We start from the raw sequence: 19477 nt of genomic DNA, 5'->3' as shown, positions 1-19477 counted from the left end.
GACGTGCTCACAGAGCCAAGGAGCTTGTTTCGAAGAAGGGGAGTCTTTCTGGCTCTCCAGAGATGCTGCCAGACCAGGTGCTTTCCCAGTTTTTCTGCTTTTATTTCTGATCTCCGACAGCTGACAGTATTTTGCTTTTCTGCCTATTCCATGTCCTGCCTTCCTAGCTTCCTGCTCAAGGTGAGCTTTTCCATGCAACCACTCTGCACCCGCTCAAATCAATTTGACTTTTTTTTAAAATGGAGGCTGGATTCTCTTCGAATCAAGAGCAAAAATTATTATACGCGGACTGTAGGTTTCAGACAACTGAATGATTTTGGCATCTCCCTCGTGTTCACCGTATCCCTGCATATGTGCCACTTTGCCGCAAAACATAAAACATTGATTGGAGCATGCCTTATCTCAGGGGCTTCAGATTGCTTGAAGATGTACTGTCTTCCACAACAAAACACACTGCGGCATCTAAAGATCCTTCCCCATTCTTTCAGTTAGCATCCAGTGAGGCTTCAATTGCAATATAGATAGCACCTAGTAAATTAGCATCTGAATTTTATGAAACTGTTTTGAAAGAGGAAAAGGTTCCCTTAGGTGATCACAAGTAAACTCTGACAAAGACCAGGCAACGTGACGGCCATTGGTGCATGTCAGAGTAAATCATCATGCATGAAGTATTTTGATTTTTTTTCTCTAAGAGATGTGATAATCTGCAGTATTAAAACAATGGAAAATCATTCTCCTGGGTGGGGGAGGCCATGTTGTAAGTGCTCCGCAATCCGTTTCTGATGTGTCCAGTGCAGCACAACAGCAATAATCTCCTGTGCATACTGGGAGCAACTAAAAGCGTTCTGTCATGATGCCACACAGCGCTACAGGTCTTTGTGTTACCTATTTACCAACAAATAGGTAAATTTATTGGGTTGCACAGCACTCTTCAACAAATTTACACATCCCTCAAAACAATCAAGCGGCCGATTTTCCCACCATGTTGCATCCACCACCAATCCCGTTACGTCGGGTAAATATGACTGTGGTGGGTAGTATGTCAAGCAATGACGAATCAGACTACAGAAGGGAGATAAAGCACTTGGTTGCATAGTGTACCGAAAACAACCTCTCTCTAACTGTCGGAAAGACCAAGGAACTGATCATCGACTTCAGGAAGCATAGCATGACACACCGCCCCTTCCACCCCCACCCCGTCTGCATTGATGGCTCCGAAGTGGAGATGGTCGACAGCCTTAAGTTCCTGCGGTCACCATCACCAACAGTCTGTCCTGGTCACGTTGATTCAACAGTCAAGAAAGCCCAACAACGTCTCTACATCCCATGGAAGATAAAGAAATTTGGCATGTCTGCATCGACTCTCACAAACTTCTACAGATGTGCCATAGAGCGCATCTATCCAGCTGCATCACAGTTTGGTACGGCAACTGCTCGCCCAAGATCGCAAGAAACTGCAGAGTGTGGTGAACTCAGCCTAACACATCACACAAACTTGCCACCCTCACATTGATTCTGTATACACCTCCCGCTGCCTCAGGAAGGCAGACAGCATTATCATAGACCCCTGCCACCCAGGCATTACCTTCTTCCAGACCCTTCCATCAGGTAGAAGGTACAGAAGTCTGAAGACCCGCACATCTAGACATAGGAACAGCTTCTTCCCCACAGCTACTAGACTCCTCAACGACTCTATCTCGGACTGATCTGTTCCCTGTAAGAACATTATTCATGATGCCCTATGCTGCTCTTGCTCATATATTTGTTTTGTTTGGCCCCTTGTTCCACAGTGTAACCAATCACTGTTTGTCGATGTATCATTTGTCAATGTACTCTGTTTTATTTTAAATTTAGAGTACCCAATTAATTTTTTCCAATTAAGGGGCAATTTAGCGTGGCCAATCCACCTAACCTGCACATTTTTGGGTTGTGGGGGCGAAACCCACGCAAACACGGAGAGAATGTCCAAACTCCACAGTGACAGTGACCCAGGGCCGGGATCAAACCTGGGAGCTCGGCGCCGTGAGGCAGCGATGCTACCTAGTGCGCCACCATCAATGTACTCTGTTGATTTTTCTTTTTTGTCTACTATGTATGCACTGTGTACGTTCCCTTGGCCACAGAAAAATACTTTTCACTGTACTTCGGCACGTGACAATAAATCAAATCAAATGAGATGCATCTGACCTGACACTTAACGTGATCCAGATCAGCATATTTAAATGAGTCATTAAACATATTTCAATATGCAGCCCATTCGAGGCCACTGTATTCCAGCACCCGGTATTCATTGTTGCTCATGTCCGTGGCTGGAGGTCTGGAGGACCCTCAACCTAAACTTGAGATCTGGGCACCCTTCAAAAACAGCGCCCCGATCTCTGAGGAGCTGGTCTGACCAGCGTCTTTACTTCCCCCACGCAGGAAAAATTTGAGGCGTGATCGAATGACTAAAAAACCGAGTCCGTTCCGGGTGGGTTTAGTGGTGATTTCCCTGTGCTTGCATTGCCGGGAACAATCACACTATCTTACAGCACTCTGTTTATTTTTAGTGCTCCAGTGGGGAACGCCCCCCCCCCCCCCCCCCCCCCCCCCCCCCCGCACCCCACCTCAAATGGGCAGGGCCAATCCCTGCACGGGCAAAATGCCAACTTGGCACATTGGCACTGCCAGCCTGGCACCCTGGCAATGCCACCTGGGCACCTTGGCAGTGCAGGCTGGCACTTTGGTCTCACTGGCAGGTCAGCAACCCTGCCTGGAGGCCGACCACCCGGGGGCCTCCAGTCACCGGGGAGACCCCCCAGGTACCATTCCGCCTGGTCCCCAGCCAGGCTGGGGTCTCCTCAGTGAGGCCAATAGATGCCAGGTGGCCGTTAGATCTGGTATGAGAACAGCTAAGTGGGTCCTTAAACTCACTTAGCGGTGCGAGACTGGGTCCCGCCTACAGATCACGACGTCTCACGTAACGGCCATCAGGAAACCTGGGGGAGGCCTCTCCCGGATTTACCGGCGCCCCAGTTCTGGCATTATATGGGCGTTAAGTGTGGGATTTTTCAGTGAAAGTCTTCCCAAGCTCAAAAAAATGACTAAGTGTGGGTGAATACCGATCTGGATCACGGTTAAACAGTTGGTGGGAATCACCCCATCAAACCCACCCAAAATGACACTTTAGCAATCACTTGGGTGAATCACTGCCAAGGGCACCAATCAATGCCAACTCCAACCCCCTCCCCTCATAGTGGGATGGTGGCAGGGGAGCATTTAATCAGGCAGGCAGGTGGCAGGTGGGAACCTTAATGCCTCCCCACATCAACTCCAATGGTTCACTATTCTGCCCTGTTGTCAACCGCGCCCCTCAATTGGTCCATTAATATCCATCAATGGTCCTCATCCTGTCACCAACGGTAATCATCTAACAGGTGGGGAGGATTGGAGTGAGGGAAGGGCAGGGTTGCAGAGCAAGAGGTTCTTGGTCGCACCATCTGCACTGTTCTCATCACGCCAAGTCACAGGTTAGGGTGTGCTAAGGGACGAGAAGGAGCAGAGGGCAGGAAGGTATTACCATCCTCAAAGTGCTCAGCAACACAAGATGCCACAAACTTTGTCACAACTGACCCCATGATGTCGGGAGCCAGCTCCTCCCCCTCCAGCTTTGCTCTGCCCCCTTCTACTGCATGCCACCTTGTCCTGCAACAGAGAGTGAAGAGTGCCAGTGACTGTGTTGGATTTCATTTGGGTGATGTGACTGCCAGAGAATAGCTGGACAGTGTGATCGCATTGAGAGGTGGACGTGAAACTAGCAGCATTCATGAGGTGCAGTATCTAGAGGTTCGGCATGAGTGCTGAGAGTGAGGGAGTGATGGGAATGTGGCCCATTGAGTAGTACAAGTGGTTGGTGGGTAGGAGATATAATGTGAAGTTTAATTCACTGACCTTGACCTTGACCACCCACGTGTGGTCACTTGACTTATTTTGGCATTGTTATCAGATCCTCGGGTCCAGATGTCAGAAATTGACCTCCCTGGCCGCCCGCTTGCAATTTCATCTGAAGGATTACTTGAGGGCCAACTAGCCTCCAAAGGACTATGGGGACTCTCACCACTAATGCCTCCAGTGCCTCACATGTGACGCTGGAGACCAAAGAGAAAACGCTGAGAAATCTCAGCAGGTCTGGCAGCATCTGGGGGGCGAGAAAAGAGCTAATGTTCCGAGTCCAGGTGACCCTTTGTCAAAACCCTTTGAGACCCTGGAGAACCTTCTCTGCCCTACTATATCCATTTTCCTCATTTAGAATTGCAGCAACAGGATTCAGCAGCAACCCCTTGCCATTCAATGCACCTTTCCGTTAAAGGGGGGCAGACTGCCTTTGAAAGCAGAAGGCTGCCTGCGCCATGTTCTATTGGGCTCTCTGCTGAGCACAGGGGCCAATGGTCCAACTCTAGTAACAAATGAATGAGGTGGTACACCAAACCTACCTTCAAGGTAGTCTACCTTTTCTGCTAATAATGGCTTGAGATTGACTACACCATCAGCCAATATATTTCTTGTAAAGCTCTTGGGAGTTGCTTATAACAATGCTCTGTCCAGGTGGAAAAGGTAGACAGTGGAACCTATCTCTGTCTGAAATATCTCAGGCTGGGAGCACATGATTTTGATTGGGTTCTGTGTTATGTTTGGGCAAACCTCCTTCACGAGAACTGGCAGATAGCAAACCCATGATCCCTACCCCCAAATAAAGATGCAATGCAATTATTAGCCTTAAGTTTTCCTGATATTAATTTTTGGACAATGTAAACAGTCTGCGCCAATTCTCAAACTTGTCTCATTTACTTCCCTTGTGTAACCAAAAACTTTCCATTTGCTATCCTGTTCTTTTTTTAAATTAAAAAAAAAATTAAATTTGGCATATCCCAATTCTTTTTTTCCCAATTAAGGGGCAATTTAGCGTGGCCAATTCACCTACATCTTTGGGTTGTGGGGGTGAGACCCACGCAGACAGAGGGAGAATATGCAAACTCCAGTGTTATCCTGTCCTTACACTCTTCGTTAATTATAAAGGAGGGATTGTCAAAACAACTGATCATGTGAAAGTTTTTTTGAATGTAGAGATGGCCTTCATTTGAAGTTGGCATATCGGTGAGAATCTGGCTTTTCTTCCTTGTCTGTATTACAGCACTCTTCGATTGCCTGACTGCAGTCTCATTGACAGTAATAGCAAGGTATGAGATTTCAAGTGTTAAAAATTCTCAAACTTGCTCTTTCTTCATTATCAAGAAACCTTTTGCTACCTAAACCCGAAGAATTATGTAAATCTCTAAACCTGCCTGTAATAACACAAAAAAAAAGCTGTGTGAAAATTGCAACCTATTTCATACCATTGTTGTCGGAATTGACAAGACAAGACACTTAATCCCACGAAGCAGCCAAGAGAATGTGCCATAATGCTTTGCGTAGGCAGGGAAATCTAAATATCAAAAAAAAAAGCTTCACTCATCCACCTCAGAAGTGGCACTTTACTGAAGTGCACTTTTCCTTCAGCGCTTTTTAAAACTCTAGTAATCCTCTTTGTTTCATTATTTTCTGTCTTCTTTGAGCCATCTGTCGACCACCTTCAAGGTAGTCTACCTTTTCTGCTAATAATGGCTTGAGATTGACTACACCATCAGCCAATATATTTCTTGTAAAGCTCTTGGGAGTTGCTTATAACATTGCTCTGTCCAGGTGGAAAAGGTAGACAGTGGAACCTAGCTCTGTCTGAAATATCTCAGGCTGGGAGCACATGATTTTGATTGGGTTCTGTGTTATGTTTGGGCAAAACGTATTACTAAGACAGCAACTTATCAGGATGGCCGAGTGGTCTAAGGCGCCAGACTCAAGGAGTCAAGGGGTCAAGGAGGCTGTGATTCTATGAGTGTGTTTCCTTGCCTTGTTTAAGCCTTTCTGGTCCCTTTCCCGGGGCGTGGGTTCAAATCCCACTCCTTACATTCCCCTTTGGGCGGCACAGTAGCACAGTGGTTGGCACTGTTGCTTCACTGTGCCAGGGTCCCAGGTTCGATTTCCGGCTTGGGCCACTGTCTGTGCGGAGTCTGCACGTTCTCCCCGTGTCTGCGTGGGCTTCCTCCGGGTGCTCCGGTTTCCTCCCACAAGTCCCGAAAGACGTGCTTGTTGACGTGAATTGGACATTCTGAATTCTCCCTCTGTGTACCCGAATAGGTGGCAGGGTGTGGCGACTGGGGGCTTTTCACAGTAACCTCATTGCAGTGTTAATGTAAGCCTACTTGTGACAAGATTATTATTATCAAGGAAAGCCCCAGGGATGTTGTCTAAAGTCACCTTAATAGCAGGAATTGTTGTCAGGACACATCAATGGATGGATGTCAAAAATCAACAAAATCAGCATCAGATTCCAAGCTAAAAGTACAATTGAACTTCCATTATGAAAGGAAATGAAGTTTCCTCCCAGCTCCGGTAGCAATGCACAGTCAGCGGGCAGAACTGGGCACAGGACTGTTTGCAACAAGAAACCCCAGCTCAAAGCGCAGTATTACAGTCGGAAGCTTAATGCCAACAGCAAGTGGCTTCCTTCTCAAATGTTGCATTGGATGCCTTTGAAGGCAAATCCACCAAGTCCCTACTCTTTAAACACTTGCATGGATCCACTTGCAATTTCCAGTGCCAGAAGCAATCCTGAGCCCGATAATAACACGAACTGATCATAATAGGACATGGCATTGCGACTCATTTGTGGTTTTAATTAAGTTTGTCAGAGTGAATGATTGGGTGTTATAAAAACCAAACCTGCAGACTGATGGCATTATTGTAAATTAGATATTAAGTCTGACAGCTCTTTTCATCTCATCCCAGTTTGTACGCCTCCCACCACTCAGTACACGGGAACAGCGTTGGTAGGAGTATCTGTGGAGGATACTGTAGCCCACCAGCTCAGCGTGAGGACTGACAGTGAAGCAACTTGGATCCTGTGCAAGGGAGCCTGTGAATATAAAGACAGTGCTATTATCAGGCAGTCGCAGCCGCTAAGTTAATTCTTAGCTTACACTTAAGCTGCCGTGTGTGTGGACTTCAAATTCCAAGTGAATATGAGAACAAGATATCGTCAGGCGATCTTAGAGGGAAATAATATGTTATTGATCCATTAAGTGCTCAGGTATTCCTTGGCTGCAAGCATAGACGGTCTGTCCTTTTATTTGTAATTTATTTTTGGAATACCATATGCACAGGCATAAATGTGGCAATTGACTTAAGAACGAATATTGGATAAGTTTGCACTCGGATTTGTTACTAAGAAGCTAAAAGGTTTAACGTCTTAAAAGGGAGGAATAAAATCACATTAACGTAAAAAATAGAAATGAAATTGCTACAACTTTTACTTACAAGTATCTGAACAAAGACAGGCAGGAAAAGACACACTGGGCATCCAGTCTGTGCCACACAGCTGCAATGCCCTGTGCATCTGCAATGCCCATGTACAGACACTACCCACCCCAGCCAAACTCTATGTGATCACTAGGATAGGCGAAAGGAAACTGATAAAAAATCCACCCCAATTGTGGTGGTGGGTGGGGGACTGGGAAACACCTTTCCAACCACTCTTGGCCCTGGTTAATGCCGCATGGCACTTGCCTTTTATATGGGGAGATCTTCAGCTCAGCATTAACAGTCCCCACTCCTGCTTGAAGGAATGAAGTGAGTCAACTTTCACCTCACAAGACTGGACCCTGCTCCACTAGTCCACTGTTCTCCTGACATCTAACTTAATTCTGGCGCCACAGATACCAGAACGTATATTTATGCTTAACAGCTCTACATTTTTTCCATAACTCCCCCCCCCCAACATACACACACACACACACTTTGGAGTTCATTGAATCATAGAATATACAGTGCAGAAGGAGGACATTTGGTCCATCGAGTCTGCACCAGCCCTTGGAAAGGCTACCCTACTAAGCCCACACCTCCACCCCATAACCCGGCAATCCCACCCAACCTTTTTGGACACTAAGGGCAATTTAGTATGTCCAATCCACCTAACCTGCACATCTTTGTCTGTGGTTCATATACAGATAAAGATACTATGCAGAGAAAGGGAACAATCATTAGAAGGCTTTGCCATGTGAACTTGATTCAGGTGCTTCTGTATAAGATGTTTATGGGCTTTAACCTCACTAATGAGTTGAGCATATAACCTAGGTTGACACTTAACTTACCAAAGGTGCTATCGCTTGGATGAGATGCAAAACTGTCGGCTCAGGTGGGTGAAAAGATTCTATGGAACTACTTGAAGAGGAACTGAGAATTCTCCTTGGTTCATGGCCAACACCTTCACTAAACCCAGGTACCATTCTGCCTGGTCCCCAGCCAGGCTGGGGTCTCCTCAGTGAGGCCAATAGATGCCAGGTGGCCGTTAGATCTGGTGTGAGAACAGCTAAATGGGTCCTTAAACTCACTTAGCGGTGCGAGGCTGGGTCCCGCCTACAGGTCACGCCGTCTCACGTAACAGCCATCAGGATTTTGATTTCATTTCATTCATGTTTGCTCCAGGGCAACAGATGCTGGGTGGAGTGGGTCTCACCATTCCCAGAAACAGATTGGAGGCAGACATAAGAGTGACCAAGTGTCAATGTGAGCTGGTAAGAAGGTTTTATTAGATTTTAGACCTCCATCCCTCACTCCTCATATCTTCACTTACTGCACATGCAACCTCAATGTCAACTCATTCCTCCCACACACCCCAATAGCTCCTCATAATCTGCATGACAACTAATGGCATTTCATTGTCCATTTGCCCAGTATGCACTCTGTACATAACCAATAAACACTGTAGAAACACTGGCATGTGTGGAACTGCTTAAAACATTCATTATTTTCTTTAAAAAATGCTGTTGCTACAATCTTATAAAAGGGCAAATCAGCCAAACGTTTGAAGTGTCAGGAACAGAATCTATAAGTACTGACACATCTTTATCTTCTGCAAATAAACAGTGAACCATTGACAAAGGAGATCACAGAAAAATAGCTTATTATAACATCATAAAGCAGTCAATGAGGCAAAGTTCTTCTTTCTCCCCAGCTGTGTCACTAAAATAAAACCTTTTATGGGCTCTTAGTCAAACTTCATTATGTATTATAATAAGTTATTTGTTATTGCTGCAAAGAGGCATGCTGCTGAAACTTTTGATCTTGCACTTATCAGGACAGATGCAAGAATTCCAAATTTCAAAAGGAGCAACAATTTACACTGAAAAGGGTGTTGCTTGGTTGAAAAGTCAAAACTGATTGGTTGAGATGCTGCTAATGAGAATGCAGCAAGATGGGCAGCACGGTGGCCTAGTGGTTAGCACAACCGCCTCACGGCGCTGAGGTCCCAGGTTCGATCCCGGCTCTGGGTCACTGTCTGTGTGGAGTTTGCACATTCTCCCCGTGTCTGCGTGGGTTTCGCCCCCACAACCCAAAAATGTGCAGAGTAGGTGGATTGGCCACGCTAAATTGCCCCTTAATTGGAAAAAATAATTGGGTAATCTAAATTTATAAAAAAAAAAGAGAATGCAGCAAGAAACTATTGTCCCCCGGCTTTTGCTTAATTTTGAAAAAGGCACTATTCCTGGACTTGTTCCTTTGTCTGCACTGAAGAGGCCCCTGCATATGAATATATGTAGCTGCTAGCAAGCATGAGTGAGTTACATGACTTGCAATGTGGCAAGTTGCATCGTACCCAATCAGCACTCTTTATGCAGCATAAATTACTGCTGCATTTGAAATTTGGCATTCTCGCATCTGTCTTGATGATCGCAAGACACAAAGCTTTAAAAAAAGTATCTTTTTCAGCAATACTCAAGTTCTGTATGATCAAGCAACTGTAAGTTATTTTTCTTGTGACATGACGGCTTTTGTCAAGACTTAATCATAGAATTTCCAATGCAGAAGGAGGCCATTCAGCCCATCGAGTCTGCACTGGCCCTTTGAAAGAGCACCCTACTTAAGCCCACACATCCACCCTATCCCCATTACCCAGTAACTCCACCTAACCTTTTGGACACTAAAGAGCAATTTAGCATGGCCAATCCACCTGACCTTCACATCTTTGGACTATGGGAGAAAACTGGAGAACCCAGAGGAACCCCACCTAGACACGGGGAGGAAGAGCTTATTTGCACAAAATGTTTTTTAAGTTAAAGTATCCAACTCTTTTTTTTCCAATCAAGGGACAATTTAGTGTGGCCAATCCACCTACCCTGCACATCTTTTGGGTTGTGGGGTGAGACCCACACAGATACGGGGAGAACGTGCAAACTACACATGGACAGTGACCCCGGGCCAGGATTGAACCCGGGTCCTCGGCGCCATGAGGCGAACCACTGCTCCACCATGCCACCCTTTATTTGCACAAGTAAAGAGGTGTCAACGGCGTATAGCTCGTTATTGATACTTCTAAGGTTGTTTGATTGACACTTTATAAGGTTGTACCAACAGCAGTTTTTGTTTTAGAAAATTATGAATGGATCTTTTTTTGTTTTTTTAAAATAAATTTAGAGTACACAATTGTTTATTTATTTATTTTCCAATTAAGGGGCAATTTAGCGTGGCCAATTCACCTAACCTGCACATCTTTGGGTTATGGGGGCGAAACCCACACAGACACGGGGAGAATGTGCAAACTCCACACGGACAGTGACCCAGGGCCGGGATTCGAACCCGGGTCCTCAGCGCCGTAGGTAGCAATGCTAACCACTGTGCCACCGTGCTGCCTGAATGGATATTTTTTAAGCAGTTCCACACATGCCATCATTACTACAGCGTTTGTTGGTTCCATACAGAGTGCACACTGTGTAAGTGGGCATGGACGTGCCATGACTGGACATGGAGAGTATGAGGTGTCATTGGGATGGGGCGGGGGGGTTGAGTTGGCATGGTGGTTTAAGGAAGCATTAGGGATGGGTGAGGGGCATGAGCTACTTTACCTTTCAAAATGTTCCTGAAACCAGACAATTCTTCTGAGAGATTCGGAACCGTGAGTCCTGATGAAGCTGGCCCAACGATGAAAATTATTTGGGGGGTGGGGTGAGCGGGAAGCAGTGGTTAGGAAGTCACAATGCATCCAACTGGCCCACTGAAAATTTGGCATGCTGGAAATGAGAGAGTGAAGCTTGGAATCGGGTTCATCTGCCATTTTTAAAGACCCATTGCCTCTGTTTCAACACAATCAGCGGTATGAAAATCCAGCCCGTGTCTTCAATAGTTGGATTAATACACTATCCAAACTTTTTTTCTCAGAATCATTGGCCTTAATTTGATTAAAAAGAACCCAGACTTGGGCAAAACAGTGGCACAGTGGGTTAGCCCTGCGGCCTCACGGCACCGAGGTCCCAGGTTCGATCCCGGCTCTGGGTCACTGTCTGTGTGGAATTTGCACATTCTCCCCATGTTTGCGTGGGTTTCGCCCCCACAACCCAAAGATGTGCAGGCTAGGTGGATTGGTCACGCTAAATTGCCCCTTAAATGGAAAAAATTAATTTTTAAAAAATATTATGGAAAAAAAAGAACCCAGACTTATCTATTTTAATGCGACTTGGCAGAGCCAACGATGACAGAAATTTCAACAATAGTGGCCATTAGCACCTACCCTGAGCACACAGCTTCTCTTATACATAATAATGGGTGACTGATTGCACTACCAGTTTGGTACTGAGCACTGTTTGCCATGCAGATTCAGCAGCCAGCTCGGTGAAAAAAAGTCCTGAGAAGTCAAAAGTTATCACGGGTGGGAAGTTCTAACTTACTTATTCACCTTTCAATCCTTGCAATAGTTAGCATTTTTATTTTTGCCTCAATGCTTTCCTCTATCATATAAATTACAGTTTTGATTGTACTTTTGTTTTTAGCTTCGTTTTGTTGCTGCAGCATAGCAGAATTGAACAGTCGCTATCAGAAAAAAAGTCTTCCAAATAGATTAACAATATGTAACATGAACTGTGAGACTTGTGAGTTTATACATGGCATTATTTGATCGGAAATTCTAATTCCTTACTTAAGCTTTCAACTTACAAAAAAAAACTAGTAAAAATTGGCATCACCTCTGCTACTTTTTAATGTTAACTGATAGCACACACTACATAATATTAAAGGGACCTTTGGCTGCCATTGAAAATGAATTGTGAAAATTCTCTCTGTTCCATATTTCCAATGGAACTGAGGTTGATCTTGTAGAGCATTGTTAAACTCTCGCCAGGAACAGCAACCAGAGAAGACCTATAGGAAATCCACTTAAAATTTCACTACACATTCCTACCCAGTTGTGAGGTCTTAATAGCAATTTTTCTATGTAATTAATTGGAAAATACATCAGAGTGCATTGATGCACATAATGTTATTATTGAGTACACGTTTAATAACACTTCACTAGTGCAAATGAGAGAATGCTTTCAACCCTATCTTGGGTTGGGATCCGAGCACATCTTGTCACTTGACGTCATCTGCATTTGTAAGGAAAATAAAGTGCTCGTTCAACCAAGCTCCTTGAGGGCAGACTACATGCAAGTAAAGTGGAATTATCTTCCAAGCAACTTCCCACCAGTTTAATAAATGTGATTGTCAAAATCTGTGACCCATTCTCATTGATAGATAGATAGCAACTTGAAAAGGGGAAGGAAAAATGGAGATAGTCAATTCTTAGGTAATAATTATCTTGAAATCCAGATTGATCTTCAACTGCCATTGAAGATAACATACCACTTTATATAGGAACGCACCTTGGTGTCTTCTTGGGAACTTGAGGATGGAATAGGAAACCTCTCTCATTCATTTTTTTGCTCATGCCCAAATGTTGGCTTCTCCGGACCTCACTATAAACTAACCCTCACCCATACTAACCCACCTGAGCACTTGTTCCTCCCTACTCAACTAAATAATAGAGGACGCAGGGTTCCTGAACTTCCTGGATAGCCTAAGGTCCAATCAGCAAGAGCAAGAGAGAAGGCAGCAAATTCTCATCTTTAAAGCTCCCAGTGAAAAGCTTTGTGAGTTGAGAGCACTAAAAAGAAAAACATACCTCTGGGAAAAATTGCATTTATATGGTGCTTTATCACACTGCCCATAAACATCCCAAAGAGCTTCATATACAATGAATTATTTTGAAGTGCAGTCATTGTTTTGCAGGCAAATGTAACAGCCATTCTGTGCACAGCAACTGCTCAGAGACAGCAATAAGATGAACAACAAGTTAATCCATATTTAGCAGTGTCATTTGAAGGAAATGTATTGGCCACAACTCTGAGAGAACTCCCTTCTCTATTCCAATTGGTGCAATGGGATCCTTAGTGTCTACCTGAACCAATGGACAAGGCCTTGGTTAATGCTAACAGGTACTACCAAAAAGATTGAAATGATCTGAGAATTAAGTCCTTGAGGGCTACTGAACAATTCTCACAAGAACCCTGCCCTTCTGAGGCCAGAAACAAAGACATTGTCCACTTTTATTGAATAGGATCTGTTAAGGGCTAAGTGCGTTGTAATTATCACCTGCAACAGGAACACCTTTTTTCGTGTCTAACACCATATCTAAAGCTCTCGTGGAGTATATAATTCTCCTACTTAGAAGGTCTGTAAAGTTATTTATTTTACTGATAAATGCTGAGCCATAGGTATTATGTATCTCTTTTCACAGAACCCAATCTCAAGCGCATAATTTGGCATTGCTCCTGTTATTATAGTGCCAACTATATAAAGAGGAGGATTAGCTTGTGCAGCCCTGGGTAATCCATCTCTTGATAGTAGGCACCACAGCTACATAGTTGCAGCAAGTGATGGAAAGACAGGCTAATTGCTTTCATCTCCAGTCTGTTGACGTGCCAATTTGCTTCCTTGGGATGCCTTGCACCAATTTGTTTCATCAAACATATTGCTACCCTGTTGGGCAAGCATTTCTAGTCAATTGGACCAGGGAATTGGATGGTTCTTCCTCTGTGATGCCCCAGTACCTCACCCCAGAGATGTCTTTAAAGCATTGCTCTACTCTCACCCGTTGTGAACGGAGGCAGCACTTGGATGGCTATTGAGCTAACAGCTTTAATTGCAAAGTGTTGATCACACTGCAGCATAAAGAAAGCCTTTTACTGTTGCAAACTCCAGCTCCAGCTCTAATTCTGCATGAAGATTAATTCTCCCTGGATACCATGAAATCTGGCTCCTTTGAAACTGATGATCTGGGAGGATTGCATTAGGTGCTTTATCAGGACCCCTCACTGCCTGTGTATCTGAGCTATGTATCCAACGCTTCTAATTATTTTCTTATGAGGGAAAAAGGTTCCTTGCTGGGCAGTTTTGTAACAATAAATTGCATTTACATAGCATCTTCAACATACTAAAACATCCTAAAATGCTTCACAGGAACATTCATCAGCACTGAGCCATATAGGGAGATATTAGGGCAGCTGATCAAAAGCTTGGAAAAGAGAATTAGATTTTAAGCACGTTTCTAAGCCCATGTAAATTCTATAGATATAAAAGGGTTGCTAGAATGACTATTTGTGCAAAGGCTACTGCTCACTACACTGAAGCTGCTGCCACAACTTGGAGACTCAGAAAACTGATGGTTTCTTCTCTGATAAACACGCGAATGCTTGAAATGTGAGGAACACAAATCAAGGACAAAAGAACATTTCTGTCATTACCTTAGGCTAAGAAGCCATTTCAAATATTTCCTTTTCTGAGAAGCTTTACCAATTTATTACTGTAGGAACAGAAGTCAACCATTCAGCCCCTTTAGCCTGTTCCATCATTCAATTAGATCATATCTGTGACTCCAACGGGCCGCCTCGGCATCTTTCTCCCTTCAAATCCTTGGTTATAGCAAAAATCTATTAATCTCAGATTTAAAATGATTACTGGTGCCTACTTTGTTTTGTGGGAGACTTGTAAGTTATTTCTAACACCATCCGCTTCACCAAATATTCCTTAACATCCCTCCTGAATGGCCAGCTCTGGAGCTTGAAGTTTTCCCCACTTCCTAGACAACCCCAGCAGAATAGGAGCATGCAAAATGGGAGCAGAAGTAGGTAATTTGGCCCCTCAAGCCTGCTCTGTCATTTAATAAGATCGTGGCTGATCTGGTTATGCTGAGATCCACATTCCCCATCTAGTCCCCTCTCCGTCCATCCCCCTCCCCTCCACCAGCCTGATAACCATGGATTCCCTTGCCCAACAAGAATCTATCTACCTCTGCCTTAAAAATATTCAATGGCCCCGCTTCCACTGCCTTTTGAGGCTAGGTCCACTCTGTGGCACAATATTCCGAGGAAAAAATTCTCATCTCTGTCTGATAAAGGCGACCTGATCTTAAAACAGTGGCCCGAGAACATAGGACCCTAGTTCTGGACTCACCTACAAAAGAGGAAACATCCTTTCAATGTCAATATTTTCAGGATCTTATATGCTTCAATCAAGTTACCCCTCACTCTTCTAAACTCTAATGGGGCGGCACGGTAGCACAGTCGTTAGCACTGTTGCTTCACAGCGCCAGAGTCCCAGGTTTGATCCCCGGCTTGGGTCACCATGCAGACTCCGGACATTCTCCCCGTGTCTGCGTGGGTTTCCTCCGGGTGCTCCGGTTTCCTCCCACAAGTCCCGAAAGACGTGCTGTTAGGTAATTTGGACATTCTGAATTCTCCCTCCGTGTACCCGAACAGGTGCCAGAATGTGGTGACTAGAGGCTTTTAACAGTAACTTCATGCAGTGTTAATGTAAGCCTACTTGTGACAATAAAGATTATAAAAAAAACAAGCCCAGCCTTTCCAATCTATCCTCATAAGACAACCTGCTCATTCCTGTTACAAGTTTAATAAATCTCCTTTGAACTGCCTCCAATGCACATCCTTCCTTAGAAAAGACCAAAACTGGGCACCGTACTCAAGATGCAGTCTCACCAATGTCCTGTACAACTTAAGCATAGCATCCTTACTTTTATGTTCAATTCCTCTTGTAATAAAGGATAGCATTCCATTAGCCTTCTTGATTCCATGCTGCACCTGCGTACTACCTTTTTGTGACTGCTGCTCTAGAACATTTAATTCCATCTGCATTTTGGCATTCTGTAGTCGTTCTCCATTTAAATAATATTCTGATTTTTATTCTTCCTGCAAAAGTGAATAACTTCATACATTCCCGCATTATACTCCGTCTGCCAGACTTTTGCCCACTTATTCAACCTATCTTACATCCTATCTATATCCATCTGCAAACTCCGTATGTCTTCTTCACAACATAATTTCCTACCTATCTTTGTGTCGTCTACAAATTTATTTACCATGCCTTTACTCATCTAAGTCATTGATGTAAATTGTAAAAAGCTGAGGCCCAAGCAAAGAACCCTGTGGGACTCCACTCGTCACATCCTGCTAATCAGACAAAGACACATTTATGGATGCTCTCTGTTTTCTGCCAGCCAGCCGATCTTCAACCCAACCGAGGCTCATATGTTAGTCTCTACACAAGGAGGTTTTATTTTTTGCAATAACCTTTGATGTGGCTTTCTGGATGCTTTCTTAAAATCCAAGTACATTACGTCTACGTACTCCCCTGTATCCACAAGCATGCTATTCCTTCAAAGAACTCTAATAAATTGATTAAACATGATTTCCCTTTCAGAAAACCATGCTGATTCTTCTCAATTAACTTGAGCTTGTCTAAGTACCCAGCCATAGCCTCTTTAACACTTTCCCCATGACAGATGTCAAGCTAACTGATCTATAATTTCCTGTTTTCTGCCTCCCTCCCTTTTTGAATAGAAGAAAAACCTCTCTCTCCCTATCTACCCTATTGATCCCTTTCAAAATTCTAAAAATCTCAATCAAATCACCCCTTCACCTTCTGCAGTCCACAGAATATAAGAACAATCTGAGGCCTCTTAGGTGTTTAAGTTCCCAAAACGTACTTACCTTTTCTACAGGTACAAACTGCAAAGAATAAATGTGACATCTATTGTCTCTATTACGTATAGATTTAAAAAAACATTCATTTTCCTTAATATTTCACAATTTTGGGAAGACAGGACAAGTGATCAGGAACTTCTCTACACATCGTGAGTAATGGAGCATTGAAGCAGCATCTCCACCCACCTCACCTTCCCACCACCTACCGTTAATTCCTATCACCAAACAACAATGGAAATTTCTGCACACTGTCTTGAAACAAATACCTGAATAGGTTCACTCACTTTATGTTGCCTCTGTGCCATTTTTTAAAAAACTTAGTGTCCAATTCTTTTTTGTTCAATTAAGGGGCAATTTAGCATGGCCAATTCACCTATCCTGCACATCGTTTTGGATTGTGGAGGTGCAACATGCGGAGAATGTGCAAACTCCACACGGACAGTGACCCAGGACCAGGATCGAACCCGAGTCCTCGGCGCTGTGAGCCTGTGTCACGATTCCCGGATAGAATTCCAACAGTGCAAGAGGCCATTTGCCCCATCGAGTCAGCACTGACCTTTTAAAGAGCACCCTACCTCAGCCCACTCCTCTGCCCCATCCCTGTAACCTCATTAATCCCATCTAACCTTTTGTACACTAAGGGACAATTTAGCATGGCCAATCCACCTAACTTGCACATCTTTGGACTGTGGGAGGAAATCAGAGCACCCGGAGAAAACCCAGTCACCCGAGGCAGCAGTTGAACCACTGTGCCACTCATTTGTCTCCTCATTTTTAAACATCACCCAGCTCCAACAGTTGCTGTGGTTCAAAATGATATTCTTATACTTTATGTCTATGCCTTGCCTTAGCTGGAAAGCAATTGTTTAAGGGGTATTCTAGGTCTCATAGGAATCTAACCTATGCATAACTTTGTCTGCAAACTGACTGTATGGAAATCTGTTTCATTTGGTCATCTTATAGTGTTAGACATACTTTTCTCTATGGATACCCAATGGTTGGCCTCCCAAGGTGTGTTGCACTAGGCCTAGAATACCCCTGAAACAACAGGCCTAGCATGGCTCGGCTCGGCACTATCTGGAAAACGAATCAAAAGGAAACCAGAATTCAACAGTAGGTTTGAGAGGCACATGACAAAGTTCTTCGCAGCAAGCTATAAAATTATCGTCGTACCTGTCAACAATTTTTGCATGGTGCTCCCTACAGAATTCAAGTAACCACATTCTATACAATGCACAACACTCTTCATTATTATAAAACAATGCTAATTCATGAATTTCAAAACTTGGAAAGGAAAATATCTGCTAGCCTCCTAGTAATGTATTTAAAGGTAGTTATGTCTTTAGCCTCTTGAATGGGACTCCTTTATCTTACAATCAAAAGCCTCTCTTTTCTCCTCCTTTCCAAAGCCCATTTCAACACTGCAATTGAGGTGATTGATCAAGAGGCAGTGATCACAAGAGACTACTTAGGACGACAAGATCCCAAGATGGAAGACTGTCCTTTATCATTCCTTTGATGACGATAAGCATTCAGCAAACAAATGATTAATGCCAAGGCAAGTGACAAATTTGGGAAGGTAAGCTATTGATGCATGAGTGAATACCTCCATCAAAACAAACATCCCTGCCATGACACTTACTATACACTGATTCCATTAAGGCTCTCTACACTTTCCTCAGAAGTTCCAGAGTAAGAAATGCAATGTACAGTAAGTAAAACCATCATAGTCCCAGATGACCATTGGCTGCTTGGCTGTTTTCCCCTTTGAGGAGAAGAACTGATTGGTGGTGATTTAACCTGAGGATCAACACATCTCAGGCGAGGGGCAAGGTTGAGGAGGCGGGGCCTTCATGAATAACCTCAGCCGGTACGGGAATTGAACCCATGCTGTTGGCTTTGCTCTGCATCACAAAACAGCCAACGGAGCTAAATGATTGCTTTGCATTGGAGACAATCATTACAATCTAGTTACTCAGGAAAATTTCCATTAATGGGTTGCCATATCCAGAAATGTTTGTTTTCTAAACTATGTCCAATTAAAAACCTAAAGTTCATGCCTATAGGCTGAAATGGAAAAAATGCTTTAGTGGATTCTCCCCTCACTTACAGAAGCATTGAGCATTAGGAAAGCAGGTGAGAAAAGTGATTGTAGTTTAATCGAGGAAGGAATTATGTAATGAGAAGATGAGATGAGAAATGGGCATCAAACAAACTAAGAAATACTGTCTTTAGTCCCATTATTTAAGCAATGTGGATAGCTTGTGTTCGTTTTGGCCATGTAGAAATCTTCATCTGTAGCCCTTTCCTATTAAAAGACAAAACAATCTTGAGCACAAGCCAAGTTGTTTTTAACTATTTGCCTGATTCTAGCATTACTTGTCTGAGAGTGTTGGCTTTATCCGCCCCACTCAGAGGAAACTAACTGATGCATTGATTTAATGTAGAGGCTAGTTGAAAATGAGCACATTCACCATTTCACCGAGATTTCAGCCAGCAGGTCCTTTATATTCATTTACGAGAAGTGCAGGGCAGGAGTA

The sequence above is a fragment of the Scyliorhinus canicula genome, chromosome 2, assembly GCF_902713615.1.
Source record: "Scyliorhinus canicula chromosome 2, sScyCan1.1, whole genome shotgun sequence".
NCBI classification, from domain to species: Eukaryota; Metazoa; Chordata; class Chondrichthyes; order Carcharhiniformes; family Scyliorhinidae; genus Scyliorhinus; species Scyliorhinus canicula.
The sequence above is the reverse complement of the archived record's forward strand: the minus strand, read 5'-3'. Positions refer to the sequence as shown.